The sequence below is a fragment of the Ambystoma mexicanum genome, chromosome 6p (assembly GCF_040938575.1).
Source record: "Ambystoma mexicanum isolate Mex_15411 chromosome 6p, UKY_AmexF1_1, whole genome shotgun sequence".
Classification (NCBI taxonomy): domain Eukaryota; kingdom Metazoa; phylum Chordata; class Amphibia; order Caudata; family Ambystomatidae; genus Ambystoma; species Ambystoma mexicanum.
Window position 1 is genome coordinate 539,750,818 of NC_090935.1, and position 17,888 is coordinate 539,768,705.

At 42.8% G+C, this 17,888-nt stretch overlaps 1 protein-coding gene and 1 long non-coding RNA gene across 2 annotated transcripts in view; one reads left to right on the top strand and one right to left on the bottom strand.

Annotated features, from left to right (window-relative positions):
• The window catches only part of RGS7BP (regulator of G protein signaling 7 binding protein), a 567,198-nt gene that overhangs the window by 310,072 nt on the left and 239,238 nt on the right, over positions 1–17,888 (top strand). The gene's annotated exons all lie outside the window — the stretch shown is intronic.
• The window catches only part of LOC138511576 (uncharacterized), a 132,145-nt gene continuing 125,897 nt past the window's right edge, over positions 11,641–17,888 (bottom strand). The window contains exon 3 of the long non-coding RNA XR_011280633.1: positions 11,641–11,974. This is a non-coding gene — a long non-coding RNA (uncharacterized lncRNA). The remainder of the gene's footprint in view (positions 11,975–17,888) is intronic.

Consider the following 17,888-nt stretch of genomic DNA (forward strand, 5'->3'; position numbering starts at 1 on the left):
CTGTCTCTGAAAGCCTATGTTTGTGTATCCACCATTAGTGTAAAAGCTGCAGGGTAAACCATCTCTACAGTCTCCACTGACCAGCCACTGCTTTATGCAGTGTGCTGAAGAACAGCATGTGTATTGCCTTGCTCCCCAGATGATGCCTTTTGTTTCTCCTTCACCTCTCTCAAACAGTGGTCGAAGTGTGCGAAAAGAAGTAGTGGAGCTATGTTCTCTGCTGGTCAGCCCCTCTCCCCACAAACTCCATCCCTGGCTCTCCTCCCACACACAATCCAAACCCCCAAACAAACACACCTGCTATTTATGGGAATGTGCAGTGCAGTGCACTGAAGTGCAAGCTTCAACTTCTTCCTACACGTTTATTTTAAAACTAAACCATTCCAGAACGGTGTCTTTTTAAAAGCAAAGTATAGAAACTGTGAAACTTAAAAATAAAAAGTATGAGAGCGCCGCTCCCACCCACTTCGACCTCTGCTCTCAAAACCGTCTCCTTTACAGGGAACCTGAGAAATGTAACTAGAGATAGTCTGCAGTACTTGGCCCTCTTTCGGTTCAAGAACTCGGGCGGGAGCGATCATCCCCTTCAGCTTCAAGCTGCTTTCCTGTGTTATGTTTTTCATCAGTTCGGGGATAGCCTTCTGGAGAAACTAAGCACACCTCCACTTTTCAACTCCCTCCGGAAATTCTGTGACCCCTGTGTTATTGGAACTCGGGTAATTCTCCAGATTAGAGATCAGGATGTTGGGAGCTTGAAAAACTGCCTCACTGTGGTCAGGTTCCTCTGTCCTTTTCTGGGCTCATGTATAGTCTCTTCAAGTTGTTCCATTGATTGAGTGACCATGTACCTGATGGCCATGTTTATCTTCATTTGCAAACAGCTCCAGAGTGGTTATGCCACTCATCTTTGTTTCTTCTAGTAGGGCATGAGCTGCCATTTTACAGGCTCAGTATCCTTTTTTTCACCATCACCGGCACTTGAACTTGCGAGCCAGAAACTACTCTGATGTTCCGTGCCATGGCCTTGTTGCTGTATGTTCTATTCTGCAACCATTCTTTGGCATGTTCTATGTTCTCCCATTCTTTTCGCCTAGTTCTATTTGTATAAGTCGATTCACAGAGGGGCATGCTCTTTCCTCATCGTCTTTGCTTGGTCACGGAACAGCAATTATTCTTCAGTTGCTACTTCTTTGTCATAGCATTGAGGGTGGGATTGGCCATCTGTTTGCAGTGTGTTACCCACATCGATGTGTGCTCTCTGGAATATCCTTCCTTAGTGATGTCACTATGTCTCTCCATGTTGCCACACATGTTTCTTCTTCTTTTTCGTGTTCACTTGCTTTGCGCATTGAAGGTTGTGAAAGGAAAACAGGAGAGAGCTAATTGCGATTGCTAACTTCGACTATATAATATGTTGTAATTCTCATACAGTAACAATACCATGTTTTTATATAGCACTTTATGACCGAGTCCACCCTCTCGTAAAATCTGCAGTAACCTTCCTTCCGCTAACCTACTATTGCAAAGCACGCCTGCTGTGATTTTGCTTATACAATGTCTCAGTCTGAAGTACTGTCTCCATAAGCAAATCATTTCAAAATGATAAATAGCTGCATTTAAATGGTACTCCCTTGCTCAACCTGTGAACGAGAAAGGCCGGAAGTGACACTTCTGGGACTGGACCATGTGAATGCAGGTTGCACACAGGTGTCTGAGACAAGCACACAATTCGCCCAGCCATCTTCTTGGTAGAAACGTGTGTCATGTATGTGTGAAATGTATGACAGATGTTTGTGTATTTGTGTTACAGTTGTATTCTGCAATTGTGCAGTATGTTTCGGTTGTGTGGCTCTTTACTATAGTAAAAGAAAAGTTCAGCTGAACATTTAGGCCCTGATTCATGGAACGTTTTCCTATGGGATTGCGCCATTATACAACACTTCCATGAATCCAATGAAGGCCCTTAGATGCTTTTCATTAAGCCTGATGGCAGTGCCTACAGGAGCATGTGAGTAAACCCCCCGCCCCGCTTCTAAGGTTTATTTAAAGCAGCAGTTGCATCATTTAGACCAGCAAGTGACCTGCTTGACTGAACTCCCAGGGTGCATCCTTCGATCTAAAAAGAGTAAGCACAATGCAGCTTCTTCTCTTACTTGACTCCCATTATCTTGGTGCTGCACAATGGATCCCAAGACATGTCAGCAAGAAAGCACACCATTGATTTTAATTAAAGATGCCCATTTAGCTTGAGCATCCTGCTGTATTGTGGAAAGGAGGCTGATTGAGGCTGCCATGTTGGAGATGAGCCAAGTAAACACTTAGACGGTCCACGTAGCCCACCCCACCGCGGCTCCAAATTCCTTATATAATGATCTGCCACATGAACAGTGCACGCAAAGCCACACAGCAAACGAAAGTCCCTTCCTTGATAGGTCCGGACTCACACAGTTAATAGGCATCATTTAATCGCTGAGTTGATCTTTTCTTTTGATTTGAGCTTGATCTTTAGTTTCTACAAACTCAAGAGCCTCGGTTGCCCACTTAAGCCAATGTGGCAGCAGTAACAGTAGCACATTCATTCTCCTCAGCTTTGGCCTGTTTTGTTTTAAGGCTTTTTAATAGGCATCACAACAAGAGTAAAGCACAAAACCGACAAAGCATAGAAAGTAGCTTCCACCATGGCATCTAGGCATTTTTAACATCAACTTGAGAATCGTAAGTGATTATTAGGGAGAGATAGAGGAGAAAACGTGGGCCAGGGAATGATAGTTTGAGAAAGATAGAGAGGGGATGAAAACAGAAGGGGATACTGAAACAAATCCTGCACAAATCCTAGATATCTAAAGAAATTAAGGCCATTGGGCCTCAATATAAGCCACCGGAATCCTGGCAGGAGATCCACATGGATACCGGCAAATGTTAGTACAGTTTCCGGCACTCAACGCCAACAGATTGTGAGTGGCGGAGTGACAGTGTTAATTCCCATTCATTAGGACTCCATGAGGGGATTTGCCAATACCGGTGCTGGTAATGACATCTTTTTCTGCCGGTGCAGTGCTTTTAGCTGGAGGTAACCCAGGTAACCCAAACCTGTAGTCAACCCGTCCGGTAATGTGCCAGTATACATCCATATCGGCACTTGTTTAATGGACCGGACAATTTATAATGAGGCCCATTGTACTTCCTTACCATACCATAGATAGGTATATATTTTTCCAGATCAGTTCATACTTATTATGCTTTCAGCATTATGGAATTGCTTTTTCCAGTTGTGACAGATACATTAAGTCCTCCAACCAAGTTTGTTTCTTCATTTCTAATGGGCCCAATTTTGCAATACTTCTCTCTACACACTTGATTTCATATTCAAAGTGATCTCTGAATTTTTAAGCTGCTCTTAGGACTGGGCCCTACAGCCTTTTGATTCTCCACAGGTTTTTCACCAGAACCTCCATCAGTCCTTGTCAGCATAGTCAGTGGTGAAGCATCATAGGAGTCATGCTCCAAAACATCTGAAGAGCTGCAGGTCATAGACCCCTGGACTACAGCAATACAGAACATGGTGCCCTCAGAACATATAAAAGTCATCAAATAGCAATTCTGCCATTCCAGCTAATGTCTTAGTTAACAGACTAAAAAGTTAAATAAGGATGTCAGTTGCATCCACTACTTTATTTGGATCACGTGAGCTCCAGGTCTAGCTTCAAATTTCTCTACGATTTTCTGAAAGTTATGTACACATCTCCACGTGGCTTTTCCATTTTGTTTCCATTTTGTTTCATCCGGTCCGGCAGTGTGTTTGCACAACTAGCTGAATTTGAGGTTCAGCGCAACAGAGTGCAAAAAGAACTTTCTTGCACAATCACAAGGTTCCAGTCCAGTTTAGTCTACCATTCAGAGAGTTTGCATATCATGCAGAATTTTTCTCACGTAACTTAAGCCTCTCGCAAAGGCTCTGACATGCCGTGGCGAAAGGACTTTTTCTCTGCAGGAGTATAAGGATGAGTAGTGGCTAAACCGCCTATTCAGCCCCCATACTTCTACAAATCAACAGTGTGATGAATTGGATTCTGCTACACAGGAGTACAGGGTAAGTATTGGTAAAATGGCCCACTCAGCCCTCACACCTAAACAAACCAAAACACAATGCAATCATAAAGGTAAAACAAGGGCATTTAAGAGATATACCTCCTTCGCATTTTGTGGTAACTTGGGCAGAGGGAATGCTATACTCTCAAGAGGGATGTGAAGGTGACCCGGTAGTGATCCAAACAACACAGTATCACAGTGCAAAATAAAGGGAATGTCCAATCAAGGTTCTATAAAAATATGAACACTTTAATTAAAACACACCATCTGCACGAAGAATGAAAAGAGATTACTACAGACACAAAAAACACCCCAAAGGAAGAACAGAAACGATGCAACAAACCGGAGACAGGAGTGATCGTTACATAACCAGTACCTAGGGTCCATATGGACTGAAGGGCAAGTACAAAGTCCACAGTACTTGCATTCAGTTCTTGATGGTCTGATGCAGTCATACCCGGGGTTGAACGTTGATGCAAGCTGATCAGGCTCAGTTCAGGCACATAGGATTGTTGAGGCCCCAGCAGCAAGCGGGCATTGAATAGGGGTGAATGTGGGTGCTCTGTGTGGTGGAACGGCAGCTCTTCAAGAATGCAGGTCGGGGCAGTCCCAGAAATGGGTCGCAGTTGACCAGGCCGAGTCAGGCTTTAGCTTCTGTGAGGGGTCAATGAGTGGCGCTCCAGCGGTTCGAGTTGGTAGACAAAGATCATCAAATTCGTGAACTTGGGTGCACCGATGTGCGATGATGAGATGGCAGTTTGAGGGATAGCTAGGTGGAGCTATGATTGAGGCCCCAGGTTAGAGTCGGTGAGTGACTCTCCTGTGATTTGGTTTGGGTCGCGCTACTGAGCAGTCGCTTCAGGCCTACCAGGTTGTCTGGGACACAATGCTGTGTGGAGCTTATCGAAGGTGCAAGCAAATGTTCAATTGGCGGACGAGCACAGCAACCAGTGCTGGTGACTGCCCTCTTTTTCCAGGTGTTGTGAACATGGAGCGACCCTGTTGGTGTGGGGAACAGGGATGTTCAACTAGTCTGGCCCTCCGGTTGCTGTGAGGCCCTTCCAGAGGGACTCGAGGATAGGATGGTTCCATTCAGGGCCTGCTCTCCCAGCTCAGGGGATTCGGGTGCGGAGTGGTAGCTCCTGATCCAAAGCAGAGGTTACTCCCGCCGTTCCTTGGGAGTGGCAGGGTACAGATCTTCCTTCTGTCTTGGATGATTCCTTCTTCACCTCAGGCTGAAGACTTTGGAGAGTGCAACTCTCCCAAAGGGAGTTCAGTGAGAACTTAAGAATTAATCTGTAGCCTTAAAAGATCTGAGAGGAGCTAAGGAAATCTTTTGAAGGGATGGAAGAACTCTTCTTTTGAGGACACAAGTCCTGAGGTGATTGGACTACCTTAGTGGTCCAATCCCTGTTCTTGAACAGAGTGTACTTTGCCCTTTCCTATGTTACACCCGGAGTCCTTTGCTCCAGAGGAAGTGGAGGGGACAGGAAAGAGAGAGAACAGTGAAAATCAAGATGGTTGAAATTAGAAAATTAGAAAATCAAGATGGTTGAAGTCTCCTTCCCTTGACAAGATCCTTCAGCCTTTCATGATCCTGCCCCCTTCTCTTCTCACTGAGGACAAAGGCATTTGGACATCCAGCACTCTGGTGTGAGACTACTCCTTTGGAATGGTTGTCCTCCCTTGATGCCCGGGCCATGGCCAGCTGCCTACTGTGCGGCTGTCTCGGGTGGAGGGTGTTACCTGACATTACAAAGAGATCAAGGAGGAAGCCTGCCCTCCAGGTTCTCGTCCGGCCATTTGGCAGGCTACACCCGGCTGACTAGAATACACATCACCTCCCATAGTGGAGCTGGCTCACATGTGCGATATCAATTGGAATGTGGCAGTTATGATCATAAGTAGCACCATGCACCATGCCTAAATGTAGGCATAGCCTTTATTTAGAGTTTACCCTGGCACCAGCATGGGTGACTCATGATCACTGTAGTTTTGGGTATAGAGGGACATATCCTAAATGCTGCCCCTTTGCTGCATGGACTTGGATGTCTATGCGGCAGTCAAGTGGGAATCTTGTGACTTTTGAACCTACTCTGTGCCACGAGTAAAGCGGGTGCCGCAGATCAGGCTACTGATGCGGCCGGGCACACGTTCACTATGCTTTTGGCATGGAGTCAACCGAAAAGGGAAATCTGATTGGCAGGTTATCCCTTTTTGAGACAGAATTATCCTCATCATTCTATTTGTTAATAAAAATTAAAAAAGCCAGGGCGTTGCACCCTTGCCAGATGGCAATTCCTCACAAACAGTGATCCCAATCAAGGGTTAAATAGGCACAGCTAAGAGATATGCCTGCTTCACCCTTTGTGTTCTGAGGAAAGGATACACTCTCATAAAGGGTGTTAATGTGTTCCATTAGAGAAATACAGCAGTCCAAAATAAAAGGAATGCCCAATCAAGGTTCAATAAAAAATATATATATGTACTTTTATTAAACACACCAGTGTACACATAACTATAAAAACACTATAAAAACCCACCCTTATAATGAAAAGAAAGGGAAATGCAGAAAGTAATTGTGCAGCACTCTGGGTTTCCATCATGGAGGGAAATAGCCAAGAATGCAACACATAATTTAAAAAGGATATGTTCTTGTTGGAAAAGGATGCAAAAGGGAGTTGGTCATTCTCTAAGGCCCCAAAAGGTGGTCAGTGGGATATAGTCAATTCAAAGTACCTTAACCCAATATTCGGCAGTTTGACAACATTGAACCAGGCTTTGAGCTGTACTGAAGTGCACGTCGAACCAGGCTCAGGTGCAGAAAGATCCCACTGCATCGAATGTGCTGAAAGTACAAAATGTGGCTCAACCGGTTTGATGTTATAGATCAGTGATCCTGGCTGATCTGGTTGACCGAATGCTGTGAGACCCAATGCATGGGGCACTAGAACAGGGCAAGTCTTTTCAGGTTCTGCTCTTCCAGGCTAGGGATGTTTGGTGCAGAGGGACAGGTCCTCGCTCACAGCAAGAGTCACCCCCTATGTGCCCTGGGATTGGGTAGGGAGCAAAGCATGCCTCTGCCTTTGAATCCTCCATTTTCACCTCAATGGCTGATGGCTTTGTAAAGGTAAACTCTCCCAAAAGATGCCCAAATGAATTCACCCCTAAGTCCTGGATTGTACAAAAGTATGCCAAAAAAGATATTGAAAAACCTCCATTTTAAATGCAAAAGCCCACATCTGATTAGGCAGAAGCAAGCCTGCTTTAAGTGGTCCAATCCCTGTCCTTGTGACAAGTGGTCTTTGCCTTCTTACATCATAACCATAATGCTTTGTGCTAAAGGAAGTGGAGGAAGGAAGGAAAGGTGCAGAGAGTTGGTGGAATTGTTTCCTAACTGCTGAGCTTTGTCTGTATCTACTAATTCCATCACTACTTCTGTCTGAGACCCATAGCATCAACCACCATTTGGTATACAACAACAAGAGGTGTTACCCGACCTAACAAAGGATCAAAAGAGAGGCATCCCCTTTGGCTATGGCCCTGCTGGCTGCAGCAAAGACAGCCAGTCTGGGTAGAATACACACTGCTTATACATGGCTGACCTGGCACACACTGTTTACATGTGTATGTTATAGTTACAGGTCTGGCATTAATAATTACAATAAATACCGGCCACCATACCCCAAACACAAGTATGACTTAGGTTTAAAGATTAAAACTGCCACCAGGAAGATGATTTCTTGTCATTATGTAGTTTGGGAACAGGGTTGCATATTTTAAATGCAGATCTTGTCCGGAAGTGATTTGACTACCACTGCAGCTGTCAAGTTGGCACCAGTGACTTATGAATGGGCTCTGTGCAGATGCTGTGGGGTGCTGATGCAGCAACCCACAGGTGTTCACTATGCTTTTTGCATGAAGTTTGCTGAAAGGGGGGTCTGGTTAGCAAACCACTCTTTCTGAGAAAAAATTGCCTGCTTAATTTTAATTTAATATTGAAACAAATTAAAAAAGGCAGGGCTCCTACACCCTTGCCAGACAGCTAAACACATGCACAAAACCATCCTTGGTGGCAACATTGCCCAGAGTACAAACAATGTTGCTATTTTTAGACAACAGTCTTCTTGCTTTTCCATTCAGTTCAATTCTTGTGTTTCTCTGTAGCAGCTACCAGTTGTCTATGCATGTGTCCTCATTAAATTGTGTATTAGAGAGCATCCATTCTTTTCTAGCATTGGTGATTGTCTGAAGCCACATATCATTTGCTGCAAAAGGCTTAGAATAATATTGTGATTGATATCGTTCATGACTACCGAATTTAGCAAAGTCAAAGATGGTACATCTGAATTGTCACTTCTTTTCCAGGTTTCTGCTTGATCGTGGCCAGATGGAACATGTTTAAACCTCCTAACAGTGGTCAGTTAGGGATATTTTGTAGTTTATTTCATCAAACATCTGGAAATGTGCATGCCATTGTTCACATTGTATAGCAGATGCAGTAAGCACATTCATCTTTTGGCAATTGGCTATCCCCTTAAGACTATCTAACTTCTTGCCCCCAGATCCGACTTGAGTTCAACCATCATCTGATCCAAGTTTGCATCCACTAATTTAATATTCCCAGATATTTTAACACCTCTGTTTACCACCTCGTCAGCTCTGCATTGAAATGGCCACAGAACCATTCCTTGGAAAGAGTTTGTATTTCACATTTTTGTTGATTATTCAATCGAAAACTAATAATGTGTCTCCTACATACACCATTAATTAATATTTTTTTCCCTACCATTTGTGCACCTCCGATGCCCCATTGTACCACTTTGAAGATGAAGCGAGACATTCCAATGCCAAATTGAAAAGTAGATGCAACAGCAAACAGACTTGCCATGTTCCACATTTCCATTCTGCACTTGTTGACTGTAACACAGACTTTTGGTTGATAGTATATTATTACCACCATCTTGAAGAACCCTCACTGAACCATATACTTGCAAGGCATTGAAGAGAAACGCCCATTGAACCTGATTAAAAGCATTTTCAACAAATATATTGAAGCTGTAGGACCGTACAGGTTTTCTTTGAGGTTCTGTGTGTCTACCCGAAACCTGATGTTATGAATTCCTCCTCTCTCTCAGGTGAAGCCTACCTGTCACTTCTTTGTGGATTTCTGTTGGAATCTCTCTTTCTAGCCAATTATCAAAGGACTTAGTATATAAAGCAATATTTTCTGATAACTCTGATTTCTTCTTTTTGTGCATTACCATTAATAAGACCCGATTTTGGGTTGCCAGTAGTGATTCACGTTTCGCAATTTCTCTGATTGCCTACAAAAGGACTAAGATATTCAATTTTGGAATTAATTACAAAATCTACAGGCAGTTACAATGAAGTCCCCTGTCTTAGCCTAACTGTGAATGAAGGGATCGCCAAGATTACAGGTTCTGCCACAAACCAAGTGATGCCGAGCCAGGGGTGGCATGGGGAGAATCTTCTGGCTAACATGCCATCTGAGTGTGGCAAAAATAGCCACATGGTGCCAGTATTTGATTTAGTCCATTCGGAGCATCAGGAGTTGGCCTTTAGAGTTCTGCCAAATTCCTTGGGGAAGCAGGGAAGGGCCCGCAGCCCCTGTAATAACACATTTGCCACTGCAGCAATTAGTCAGAAGAGAAAAGTCTTAGCAGTTGATCTGAAATGCAAAAGCCCACAGCAGGAACAATTTCCTGCCAGCTTGATTAACGTGTACAGTTCCCACGCTGCAAGGGGGTTGTCTGTGCAGAGAATGAGTGAGTTGTGGTATGCTGCACAAGTGTCAGAGAAGAGCTGCACAAGCACTCCTTTTCACCCCCTTCTACAGACTGAGTGGAAAATGAAGATGGTTACCTGGTCACTTGATAGCAAGTCCTCAGGCCCACTGCTGGATGTTGAACCCCATTACCGCCAGCCGGGAAACCCATTGTTCCAAAAAGCAGTCAGCAATCAGCATGCACCCAATTTCAAGTCTGTTCAGGGGATACAGGGGACCCACTGCGGGAGAGAATGCGTGTGTTTGGAGGAGGAGATTAGGGAGAGCATGTGTGACAAGAGCATGGAGGTGAGAGTTAGGAGGTTGGAAGGAAAAGGAGACTGGAAATTAGAGAAGAGGAGTGAAAGAATGCAGAAGAGAGTATATGGCAATATGACCGCAGTTAAGGAGGTGGTAAAGTGGAGATCGGAGATGGATGATAAGGGTAAGAGAAATAGCTGACTAAGCGGAGAGGGGAGGGTGTGGTCAATCGGAGAAAATCAGAGGGCAATAAGACGGAAGAGGAGTATGCATCTAGGACGAGAAAGAAAAAGCTGCTTAAGAATATGGTGAACAGGTGCTGGAGGAGGGCAGGAGGGATCATGAGAAAGCAGTTGGGAAAGCAGAGGATAAGGCAGAAAAAGTGAAATCAGGAAGAAGATGACAAAGAGGAGGAAAGGTAATAGTAGAAGGAGGTGACTGAAGAGGCCAGACAATAAAAAATCAGGTGGAGTTTGTGAGCAATATGTATAACGAGAGAGACAGAGGAAGGAGAGGAACATCACCTAGGCAGTGGGGAAGGAAAGATGCCAGTCCAGTGCTATGGAAGGTGAAGTAGAGTGAGGGGAAGGGTGCATATGCCTAGCTGTATGGCAGAGAAACACTATTGCATTAGCTGCATTTTTAAAGGCATTGTTACTGTTGTGCTTAACCATGATATAATGATATAAAGTCATTCAAAATGCACCTTGTTTAATGAACCACATTACATGTTTTTCAACTAGTCTTTACAGCAGGGATCCCATTATTATTTACAACAGGAAAGAGAGGGGCCTGAATTATGGCGGAGTCTTGACAGTCACCCAGCCATCGATCTGCCATACAAGGCCTCCACTTGCATATAGTTAAAAACAATTAGGTTAAGGGAGTCTACACAGGGACAGGGTTGGGACATGACAACCAGAGATAAGAACCTCTAAGTGGAAGGAATAGCCGGCCTCAAGTTTCACATCAGAAATAAAAGCCATTGTTGGGTGAGGTCCACCATCAAATACCCACATCAGTGACATCAGGAGATACATCTGAGTCCCTGTTCCTCAGATACAGGCTATAAGCTAGGCCCAAGGTGTAGCAAGCAGAGGCGTAGCCAGGATTGTCTAACAAGTGGGGACTGAAGCTAATGTAGTTGAGCCTACCGCAGTGACATTAACATCTGTAAAGGTGCACACAGCGCTGCTGAGAGGGCATTTAGATATATTGGGTGGGCCTTGCCCACTCAGGCCCTTCACTCTCGACGCCTTTAGTTGCAAGCACGGAGAGGACCATCTAATGGGAGGGATGAGCCAATCCCCATATCAGGAGGCAGAGCCCAAAAGCCATTTTCCACCCTATCTAACACGTCTGAAACCCCTTTCACCAAAGAGTGTCTAGAAGGCCAGCACACAGCATTATAAGTAAATAGTGATGATGGAGCTTTTTCACGCTTCATCTTTGAGTGCGCCAAGTATGCAATCCTTTTCCTCTTTGAAATTTATTTATTGCATTCCACATAACATATGCTGTCAATAGACTTTGTCTATCGATGTCCAAGAAATGTTTTGTTTGGCAGGAGAAAGTAATTGAGTTTGCCTTGCTGGGGTCGTGTAGAGGAATAGGTGGGGCTGAGGTTCGCATGTGGAAGCACATGATCCATTATTGTAGAATTCTCAAGTAAACATTCAGACAGTGCAGGTATCAGGTTTTTGGAGACAAAATGGCATCGATTCTTGAGAAGGATTTCTTTGTTAATGAAAAGGAGGAATAATAGGTGTCCTGATTTCTGGGACATTCCAGTATTTATTCTGTCACATTTCGGATCCATCGCTGTGTTGTGTTCTGCTGTCAAAAGGACATTACCACAGTTAATTTCAAGTAACATTTGGGAGAACAAGTTAAAAACATTTGCGTCAGCTTTTTACAGTGTTTAGGCTATGGCAATCATACCATTTGTTTCATCTAAGATCATTTACATTGATACAATCTTGCCCTCTGTTTCAGTGCATTGTTTGATCATTGAATGTGATATAGCTTTACAAATCAGGATACAAACTCAGTGGAGCTGGTAGAGTATGAGTTATAAATGTTATCCATGAACCATTTATTCAATCATTTGTCTGCCTCATCCGGAGATAGGAGTGTTTCCTGACTTATTCCCACATCACATTTATTTCTTTTCCATGTAAGATATATTTTTTCCTTTAAATTGACTGGTACAGCCTATTAAAATATTACCATATTGGACTATAATAATTTTTGGAGCTCTTTATAGTTGAATGTACTGTAAATTCTAATTAAGTAATCAGCATGTAAGCGCAGATTCTGCCATTTTGTTAATAAGTAGCGTGAGTACCGGATCTAAGAAGTACATTCCTAGTTTGAAAGACATTTTCAATTGGTTTAGAAATGAGGTTATTGAAAGGGTAAGGAAACACTGAGAGGGTTGATATAATGGCAAGCAAATTGCATGCGGATTCCCAGCATTTGTAGCTAGATAATTCAACATTTCATTTGCTGTCTTCCAACATAATATGCACCCGTTTTCAACCCTTGGGCTATGTTCTCGCTGCACCTAAACTAGCATCACATATGTGCATGTGTAATATTCCCATTTTGTCTGGTGAACACAAAATGAAATGGTCAGTGACAAATCTGTACTACAAATATGTTATATTCCTTTTTTGTCCTTCTGTGGCACACCCACTGTAAAGGGGAGATACAGCCATATATTTAAGCAAGAACCCTGAGACGTGGGGGCATTACCGAGTCCGGTAAAGCCCTGCGGGTCATAGTTACAGACCAGAGAGAAGGGGCCTATTGCTATTAGTACCCTGGCCTGCAAAACCGGGGTACTAATAGCATTGTTTTTCTGTTCCAAAACACTCTGAAGGAAAAGAAAACAAAACAAAAAATGTTAACAAAAATGTCCGCCGGGGAAGGGAAAAACGGAACCCGTTTTCCCTTTCCATGGTGGCCATTTAAAGTGCATTGAAAAAGGTAAATAATTAAAATGGCCACCACTTTCCATGGCGGCCATTGAAAAAAATAGAACAAAAGTAAACAAACAATAAAATGACCACTTCCTTCTTCCTTTCCACGATCGCCTGTAGCGGATTGGGAGCGGACGTGCTGGGGGCAGAGGTGTTCCCAGCAAGTCTGCTCCTGAAATGGACCAAAAAGAAGATTAATGGGATTGGGAGGGCGGGGAGGGGATTGTTTGGGGGTTGAGGGGAGGAGGGTTGGGGAGGGAAAACACTTACCTCACTCCCCGGTGGGGGAGGGTGGCAGCCTCCAGCCGTGTGGTGATTTGGAGCGGGGATTACCCCGTTCCGAGCCTCCTCATTGGCTGAGGGGCTGCCACACCCCTCTGCCAGAGACAAAGGAAAAGAACGCCAGGAGAGGGATTCCCAATCGGGTAAAGCCCCGGTGAGGGCCAATCAGATTGCATGTTACCATCTGATTTTCCCTCGCTGGGTACTATATAAAGTGCCACAGAGAAACCTGCTGCTTTCTTTTTCTAGTAAACATGTCCATGCCTCCTTGTGCCAAACAACTCAAATCTTCCTCAGTACCTAAAATGTGATCTGGTCCCTGGTGAGGTGGAGCTTTTACTCACCCAGCTTTGCTTTGGAAATCACTACCTCAATATCTGAGAAGGTTTGAAAATCATAGATCTTTTATATGTTTGTGTTTGAGATTTACACATGTCAATCGTTTGCTTACCAGCACCCAGCACCTGGATGCCTATGGGCACATACTTCCCTGATAAAACATTTAACCATTCAGTCTAAATAGTTCACATGACATTATCAGAATGATCCAGATGCAGATAAAACTTTCCGGACAGGGTGAACAAAAAGAAGGTTATTACCCTAATGTGCCACCAAATCATTTGGCTCCTAGATCTGAAGCAGCAGGATTCTCATCAAGGTCTGCCTGAACATCCTTGATGGAAAATGTATCTAGTCTTAAAAGTACTTGCCCATACCGCCATTGCTCCAATGCAACCACTCCTTTTTGTCTATTCCCTCCTATCCTGCCTTGTTGTTGTAGTCCCAGTACCTACTCCTCTCTTTGTGACTCTGTTTCGTACCAGTCTATTTGCCTCTAGTTTTCAAGTTCCTGTCTCAATCCATCATCTATTATGGCTGCTGAAGGCCCTTCCAGCCCTCTTCAATTAGTCCTCTTCAATCATTCCTACCTGTTGAGAACATTGACCTTCTCTCATCGTCTGTTCTTAGTCTTTCGACTAATCTTTCAGTCAGCGTCATATCCCCTCGACATTCTCTGCAATCAGATTTATCCGGAAGCCTCCCCCTTTCGGTTTATCCATCTCCTTTCATCTAGTTGCAACCTCTCTGCTAACCGAGCTGACAAAAGCATCATTTCTCCTCTACTCCCCATTCTCAGTCTCCATTAGCCCTGCTCTGAATGTGTTGGTTCTTCTCTTTGTCTATCCACAGCCACTGGAGTAGTTGCTGGGTGCTCTTACTCTGGATTGGAGTATCCTTCCGCAGGTGCCAAAGGATAGCACCCATATGGTGGTGGCACAGAGGAACCTTCTGCGCCTATCATAGTTGACCCCCTTTCCATATCTCGGTGGGTCCCCTTTTTCTAAAATAGTACATTGCTTTCCTTATTTAGAATCCTTTTACTGCGTTACTAAAAAGGTATGCATATTTTCTAACATCCTTTTATCAAATGTCCCTTCCTCTGGCCATGATTTAAACATTTTCCCCATAGTTACTTGTACTCATTCCCTGAAGTACTTTAAAAATGTCACTTTATTACCTGGAAGCACCTGGCACAAAGCCAATTCTTCCCTCCCAATTTCTTTAAATATTTCCCCCAATCATTCATACACTTCTTAGTTACACCACAATTGTCTCACTAACTTTTTTTCCCTGTTCAATTCAAAGTCACTCATACACAAAATACAACATGTTATTACAGCACCATGGCCAAAAAATCATCTTTTACCCCTTCATCTCTTTTACATTGCTCTCGCCTACAACAATATATTTTGTTGACTTCAGAAGGATTCCCATCTCTACTTTAGACTAACCAATAAAATAAAATAATAAACAAAGTATAAAATAGAAAAAATGGAAAAACATACAACATATAACAATTCATTCACTCCTGCCACCCTATCTAACTCCATACATATGCATCCCAAATTATCATTTCCCAAAGAAATACAATACATAACCCGATCAAAAGACCCACCTGATTTCCTGTCAAAGTGCATTTAAATAATCTAGACGTCTCCCCGAAGCTCTCAGAAGTGGTGCTTCTCTCAATTGTCCTGCACAGCTGGGCAGCAGCACCACTTTGGGCAGCCAACAGGCCTTTAACCAATATGGCGCATGAAAACGTCTCTCTTAATCTTAATATGCGCAATAACTGGTCCCCTCATAAATGTGCCGCAGCCATTATGTGCGGACAGGAAACTCCCAACGTCTTGCGGAGCCTGGGGATCACGTTGGTCGGTCACCAAATGTCATGGCTGGACTCGGATCTCTGTACTCTAAAAACATCCCACGTCTCAAAAAGTGAATGCACATTGTCATTAAACCAAGTTTATTTTCCAGTGGCCGCTGGGAGAGAGGCTACACAACTCCATAGAAATTGAACCAACCTGAGTCTCTATCTGAACCACAGAACAGATACAATATATATATACATTTCCAGAAAACTTAACACACCCCCACATTTCCCTCATGTTCCCTTACAAGTCATTCCACAAAATACAAATGGGTTGGCGCTATACAAGGAAATCTAATCCCCACAATCACATTGGCTGCCTACGAATATGGCACCATCCCCTTGAACATAGCGTTGCAAATATAAGCCCAACCTTATTCTTTGGTTTCTTCCTGCAAGATACACAATCCTAACATGGCAAACAATACATTTTTAGTACAGCTTCCACTTATCATAGACCTGCAATGCTAAATCCGACATGCATGGTTTGTGTATGGACACTTTATGAGGTTATAGAGCTAACAAAAAACCTCCTTTGATTGAGCACTAACACGTTTCTCCAAGGACTCTGACATATTTATTCTCGGTGTTCTCTCGCCTTTTCATTGTGCGCTACAACCAGTTCATCGCATCTGGCATCTGTTCCCATTATAATCCTTTTCCTGCTAATCTGTCTAACTGTCTCGTAGGCCCATGGTCATCTTCGCTCCGAGTCGCCCTGTTACAAATGTAGCTACTACCTCTATATTGACAATGTCAGGTGGCAGATGCTTCTCTAGCTACTCGCTTAACAATTTGCAACCTGAAAACCTGGGTTATTCTATTTTAGCTCTAAATAGCCATTCCCATATGGTTTCAGCGGTCACCCTGCCTATCACTTCCGTGGCCAGCCAATTTCCCTGAAAAGAATGTGTGCATGTTTATTTTTATATACATTTATATGTATGTGTGTTCAAAAACTACTGCTGCTCCTTTTCATTCAAGAGCTTTTTTCTATTTTATTTGAAGCCTTTGTGCTTTAAATTCTCATCGTGCTAAGTTGTACAATGTGCTTCCATATTCTTTTTACACAATTTATGTTGTTTCATGTATACAAATATAAAATGTATCCAACTAGACACAAAATAATACTAAAAGTAACCTTTTAACAAACCTCCATTATCTATCCTCGATAGTGCAAAACTGAAACATTGTAATAATATCGCATCCATTTTGTCCTTTAATATGGTACGCACAACCTGAATTTTTCTTTTTCATTTGGTTAATATTGATCAACATCAACAATTTCTGTGTGCACAAGTGAAACTTAAATATTTGAATTGTCGTAAAATAGTTTTGAGCCTCCAGCAGAGCTGCATTCATTTGGACAGCACCTCCACTGTGTCGTTAGAAAGTATCTTTTCAAGATCTAATGATATTGGGGAGGTCCCCACAGAAAGAAAAACATGCCTACAGCCTCCTGGGAGTGTCAGGCCTTCTGCTGCTGGAGGCTTGAATACATTTAAGAACAGATAATTAAACTTTGTTTTAAATGTTGGTTGTTTTCTTAGGGATAGGCAGTGGGCATTTCGTTAATTTCTTTTAATGGGCTACCTGGTTCATTGCGCAAAGTATTCTTTCTTTGTCTAATTGATATTCTGTACAAAAATGAATAAATGCTCATTGAGGCTTCCTTCCTCTTTAGTAGCATTGAACTAATTTTATAAGTATTCATTGACACTTATTCAAATGTTGATATTTTACATGGAATTGGGATTTCTACTATTTCTATGCCCACAAGCAAAATGTAAAATAAATATCAAAATTATCATGAGGTGTCACTTTGTAACTGTATTTGCTGCTGTAGAAGGTACTCACTCCAGAGTGCTTTGGAACATCTTCAATTAACACCCAGATTATGGAGCTCGGCCCATCAGGATGCAATTTTTATTTTTTTAGAATGAAGCAATATGTTGTATATAGTAGCTAAGTGATAATGGACTGATATTGGCGATAGAGAAATATTTGTGTGATTGTGGTGATATATTTTGAAAAAAAAATGTAGTTTTAATACAGAGCTTTAAGTGAAGCACAGGCTCAGTACCACTCTCATTGAAAAAGTATTTACAGCCAGGACTCATTAAATTGACTTTCATCTTTAAGTTTTTTTATGAGATGTATCAGTAATAAGGGTGTTTTTTTAGTAGAGGATGTTAGTTTTAGTTTGATTTAACAACACCAGTTGAAGGAATTCGAGATTGGATGTTTTAAAGGGATTTGATTTTGTGTT